The following is a 6000-nucleotide window of genomic DNA, read 5'->3' on the forward strand; positions in this document are numbered from 1 at the left end:
GATAAGTGTTTTCTTCTACTTCCTCAAGGAAAAACAGTGCAGTTGTCTTTTGAAGAAAAAAAAAGCGCCTTTGAGACAACCATGATCTGAATGACTGAGAACCTCCACAGATTTTGAGACCTCGCCAAACAATTTCAGAGTTATAGTGACTTTGGGAAGCTTCCTGACAAAGCTTTTAAATGTTAATTTGCTGTGCAATTTAATGTGGGGCAGGGGAAGAAAACTCTGGAAATTGATTGTATCCTGGGTCAGCCTATGGCTTTTATCATAAATAATCTGTTGACAAGTGGAAGTATTGAATATTCGTTTTGCATATACAGATAGGAATCAAAGAACAGGAATTAATGGGAAGTCTGGGAGAATATATCCATAACAAGAAAAAAAATGTGTCAGAGAGGGAAAATACTACTTATAACCTGGAACTGCACCACACTTCGTTCCACAAAAGAAGAAGAAAATAAGTTAAGAGCACATCACTTCCCACTCACCAAGCTCACTTTTGGTGGGGAAACAATTAGGTAGCCTGGTGCTTTGTGCTCTGACAGGTGCTGAATTGTATAAAACTAGAAGCATTACTAGAAATCAAAATTACAAGACCACATCTGATTTACTTTGGCCACGTCATGAACCAACATCCATTGGAGAAGTCAGTATTACTAGGAATGGTTAGTGGAACAAGAAGAAGGGGCAAGAAAAGAACATGCTGGCTAGAGAACATCAAAACTGATACAAAGATGAACATCCACCAATTGAAAGAAGCTGTGCTTAACAGGACACGATGGAGAGTACTTATCTATAAGTCAGACACAACTGAATCGTTAAAACTACCACTTTGTGCTCTGGTTGACCTTTTGCAAAAGAGTGGGGGTGAGACAGAAGTCTTGTTATTGTCATCCCTTTCCATCGGCTTGGAAAACCACATAGGTAGGCACAATTGCAAGGATCCGTAAATAGTCAAAACTACCCGTATCCTTCCCAATGGAATCAGCAAATTAGTGTAAATTTTCAGATTGTTTTGGGGGGAAAAACCCCAAGTAGCTGCTATGGAAACTACAAAGGTATAAAGCAGAACGGTCAAACTTCCAGCCTGTCGGTTGTCCGCATCCTGCACTAGTCGTGCCCATGTCCAGTTTAACAAAGGGGGGGAAAGTCCTGATGTGTCACTTGATGTCGCTGTGATGATATGAGTGTGATATATAGCAACTTTTCCCATTTAAAGATCTGAGAATAAAAGCCTATATCATATAGGAGCAAACAGAGACAAGAATTCCTGCCAATTCAAAAACAGAAATCATAATCAATTTTTAGTATTTTGGACAAAATGAAGTTGAGCCAGAAATCATTTGACTTCGCTGCAGACATTAGCTGGATTTTGGAGTGGTACAAAATACCTCATGAGGAAAGACCCAGTTGGCTAAATTTGCAACAAACCAAGCCATAATATTTGTGGTTTAACAAGTTGTATGAGTTTAAAGGCCAGATCTGACCAAAATAATTAAGGGAGATTTAAAAACTGGCTGGAACTGATAAGATTGATTCAGGCCATAGCAACACTTGCTCTGGACTTTTATTAAGGCTTTGTCTAAACTGCACTAGGGAAGACCCCATAGAAGCAGTCCATACACCTTTGTACTACAAGAAATCAGCAAATAAACTCTGTGCAGAAACGATCTGTCTGTTCAAAGATGGGATGGTAGCAGCCATATTGTTTTATTCAATCCAAATGTCCTCATTTAACTTTTGTGCAAGGAGAACAAAGAGCCTGAAGGAAGAAAAGAAACCCTGAATGTTTGTGCAATCACAAATCCAAAGGTAGCTATGTCAGAAGAGAATGTGCACTTTGGAAGGTTGGGAAGAATATCTCCCAGCCCCATTGCTACTGTATATATGAATTGCTTCTCTTTTGTCCTTCTCTATGATTTTAGCCATTGTGACCTGAACATACATAACCTCCAGCCAAGCCAGCACTGTCCTAGTACGGTGATATTTGATAAGAATTAGAGTTCTGAGAGGTCATAACCTCAGCTTCAGAAGTCAATAGGCTAGTTTAAGGCAAATGCAGTCATCTCTCTAGGAGACCGTAGGTTTGCTAATGGAACTCTTGTAGATACCCTCCCAAATTCAAAACCAAAAGAATAGCAGAACTCTGCAGAGCCTTTGCAAGATGTAGCATCCACATTTCTGAATATGATTTATAGTGGATATTAATAACCAAAGCAGGGGGATATATCAGATATCCCAATAGGACTTGATACAGATAATTAAAAGGCAATTGGTATAAATAAACCATCATTATAGTGCCATAAAGCTGTATTTTGGAAAGCCAAGAGAAACTGTAAGTGGTTAGTGCCAGAGGGACCACCTTCTAAATCAGTCAAACATGCACCCTCTGGATTTTGCAGCTGCAGAGGCTGAAACAACTAACTTGGCTTCACTATTCTTTTGCATACTGAGCCACACAAGTTACACAACATCATTTTGAGGAGACATAGATGCAGTTGAATCAATATCTTTGGATAAGAAGAGACAAAGAACAGCAATACGTTGTGGAAAGCCTAACCTGCCATAAATTCTCCCTCTTCCCCACTTTTTTGTGTTGTTGTTTAGAAAAGGCTCTGTAGCCAGAAGCAATCAATTCACATTAATGATGAGCTCAGAGTAGCCCATTCCCATTCAGTTTTATCATCTGCTTTCAGAAGTGGATCTGTGGTGCTCCTGTTGCCACTACACATCTGAATGTGGCCTACTCACAGGCTCCAGCTGTCAGTTGAATACCATAACCTCCAGAACACTCCATTGGGTTTCAGTTTCTCTGCAGATATATAAGAGTGATGCCGATACATCAATTAGCGGTTAGCAAGAAAGGAGCATGAGAAAGGAGACTTTAAGGAGACCATGAGGTTCTCTTAATTAGCCTAACCCTTTCCCAAAGCTTCACCATAAAGCCAACATTTAAAATTTTAAAGGAATCCAAATTACTTCTGGGGACTGTGGTAAACGAAGTTTTCTTGATAGGTCAGGGGTGCCAAACTTAAGGCCCGCAGACCAGATCCAGTTGACAGGGTGCTTAAATCCAGCCTGTGGGACCGGCCTGGAAATAGCAAAGGACTGGCCTGCAGTGCCTCTGGTGGCTAAAACGGGCTGTGTGTGCCCCCAACCTACCCCCGCGCCTCATTTTCACCCTCCATGGCCTCTTGCAGCACTCTGCTGGCTGAAAAAGGGCCAAAAATGAGGCAAAAATTGCCCCCAAATGGGTTAGAAATTATCCAAAAAACAGCCCAAAATGGGCATAAATGGGCCAAAAATTGTTCACAAAATGGGTCAGAAAATGGGTAAAAATGGGTCAGAAAATAGGTAAAAATGGGCTAAAACAAGGCAAAAATGGGGCAAAAACAGCTGGCAGAGTGCTGCAGGAGGCATCCATCCCATCCATCCCACCCCCTTCCACCCCCACTGGCCCGCGGAGAAGAACTACAATGCTGATCCAGCCCTCGAAGAAATCCAGTTTGACACCCCTGTGACAGGTATTAGTTATCTGTGTAAACTGTCAAACTCCTGGCCCATGGGTGCATCATGCCGATGCCCGGTTTAGCGGAGGAGAAAAAGGTCCCGGTATGTCACGTGGTGCTGCCATGACACCGTGAGTTTGACACCCATTGGTGTAGAGTCACAAATGAGACTGTGGAGAGACTAGACAACAGAGACAATAGTTAGAAAAGCATGGTCTTTTACTGGTGTTTTCCTTCTTTTTTTTAATTATTCCATTCAGTTGTGTCCACTTATTGGAGATTGTCTGAACAAGTCCCGGGAGTTCTGTGGCAAGGTTTTTCTGAGGTGTTTTGCCTTTAGCTCCTTCCTAAGCCTGAGAACAAAGGCATGTTTCTATGGGCCTTGGATGAGTTGACAGTGGACTTCTTCAAGACATCATCATTGCACCAATCACTTTGGGTGCTTCTGGCAAGTCTCCAACCTTTGCCATTCTGAAGAAAGTTGTTAAAAAGATGGTTGGATTGCTTTTACACAGAGCGCTGGATAGAATTGTAATACTGAGTTGGTATTACCATAAAAGCGTTGATAGCATTGACTAAAACGGTCCCCACCTTGGCTGCCCACAGATTATCTTTTAAAACCTAATTGTTTCTTCAGACTAGACTAGTTGGTTTAGATGAGTCCCTTTTTAAGCTGAGGATATATTATATATGTTGTATTTATTATTGTATTTTTAACTTTGTGAAGCTCCCCAGAGCCTTTTTGTATTGGGCAGTTTAGAAGTTTGACTAATAAATAAATAAATAAACCCAAACCCTTGTAGATATATATCTGAAATTTGGCAACTCTGATCCTTCAATAAGATTATATTGTACTCACAAACCTAATTCAATTTTATCAGTCAACAGTTACAACCATTGCCTTAGGTCACACTATGGTAAGACAAGCTCTCTAAATAAGATCCAGATGGTTCCAGCTGCTTTCTATGTCTGCATTGGGGCCCAAACTTTCAGTTTTGTAGTCCCTCTATACCTGTCTTCTGAACTTCAGCAATAAACTTCTATTTTTAAAAAAAATCAATAAATTTGAGACAATACAAAGTGGTCAGTCTAAAGTTTTAGCACAGCAACAATCACACCGTACAGGTAAGACATGGGACAAACTATTTCAGGGGGAAAACGGACTCCTGGCTGGCTGGTCTCTGAATCTAAAAATGACATGGTCTAAATAGGGTAGGTAATTCAGCTTTGGTCAGATCCATATCTTTCCTCCATCCCTCTGCTGACGTTTTGGTATCAGAGTCCTCACCTCTCCTGAGAAAACATGGGTTATGTTTGTGTTTGCTTGACCCCTTGCTTCTTGGGCTCAGATGCAAGCCAGACTGTCCAGTGAAGGAAATCCCAGACATACACCAAGCTACAGCAAAGAGGTTCTCTGTTCAGGATCCAGCAGCTTCCCGTCTCTCTGGCGCTAGGGAGCTACGTAAAAAAGGAGGCCACCTCCAAAAGAAAAACCCAAGTAAAGAGCTGGTTATGTTTTCCAGCTGGGAGTCTCTGTCGTTCCCACAGCCAGAGTCTCTAGGTTCTCTTTTATCACCTTTCTTCTTCATAGAGTTATAGTCTGAGCAGCGAATGAGGGGGAAAAAATCTAATCCAGCACAGCCATTGCCTAGAATTTTTCAATACAGAAAACAGAAACATTTCTTACCAGATTAGGCATACAAATATCAGAACGGCTTTTCTTCTATATGTTATTTACACATATACAAGTCTGTACATAGAAGGCAACAGGGAATTTATATTAAAAAAAAAAGAGCTATGCAAGTTAAGATGGCCAGAAAACAAAGCAAATATGGCTTGGCATCTGCCCCTTCATTGCACGCAAGGGAGCATGAGAAACAGGCCTTCATCCAGGAAGGCTTTTTAGCATGCAGGGAGTGGCAGTCTTATTCCAGGCAGTGTCACTGAGGAAAAGCAGGGCTGCTTACCAAGAGAAAAAGCAGCAACTAAGTTCAATTTTGTCGCTTCCCGTATACACAAGAGCTGCGCATCATTTAAGTTCTGTCACATGTCCTTAGCTCTTGAAATTTCTGAAGATGGGGACTAGAGGTAAAGTATGTAATTGATGGTGTTCATAAGGAATCTGTTCTTTTATTTTTATTTCTCATCCTGCCCTGACAGGTTTTTGTTCTCTGGATATCACTATCATTAAAATCAGAGAACTTTTTAAGGATGGAATATATCCCAACTTTTGTATAAAGAAGTAACATTAAACTGGAAAAGTATCTCATTAAAAAAAACAAAACAGAACAGTTATATTCCTACAAGCCCACAAGTGATAGAGTTAGTTCAAAGATGGCTGGCTAATCTCTGTTTCTACTTCAGGAGGGATGGACAGGTGGATATCGATTGATTCTGCGAGTTAATTTAGGGAAGAAGAACAATCATGTGTTCAAGATCCAGCAGTGAATTTCATACCAGATCACCATTTTGAAGCTGGTTTCACATGAAT

This window comes from Pseudonaja textilis, chromosome 2 (genome assembly GCF_049901715.1).
Source record: "Pseudonaja textilis isolate UNSWEBS1 chromosome 2, rPseTex1.2, whole genome shotgun sequence".
NCBI classification, from domain to species: domain Eukaryota; kingdom Metazoa; phylum Chordata; class Lepidosauria; order Squamata; family Elapidae; genus Pseudonaja; species Pseudonaja textilis.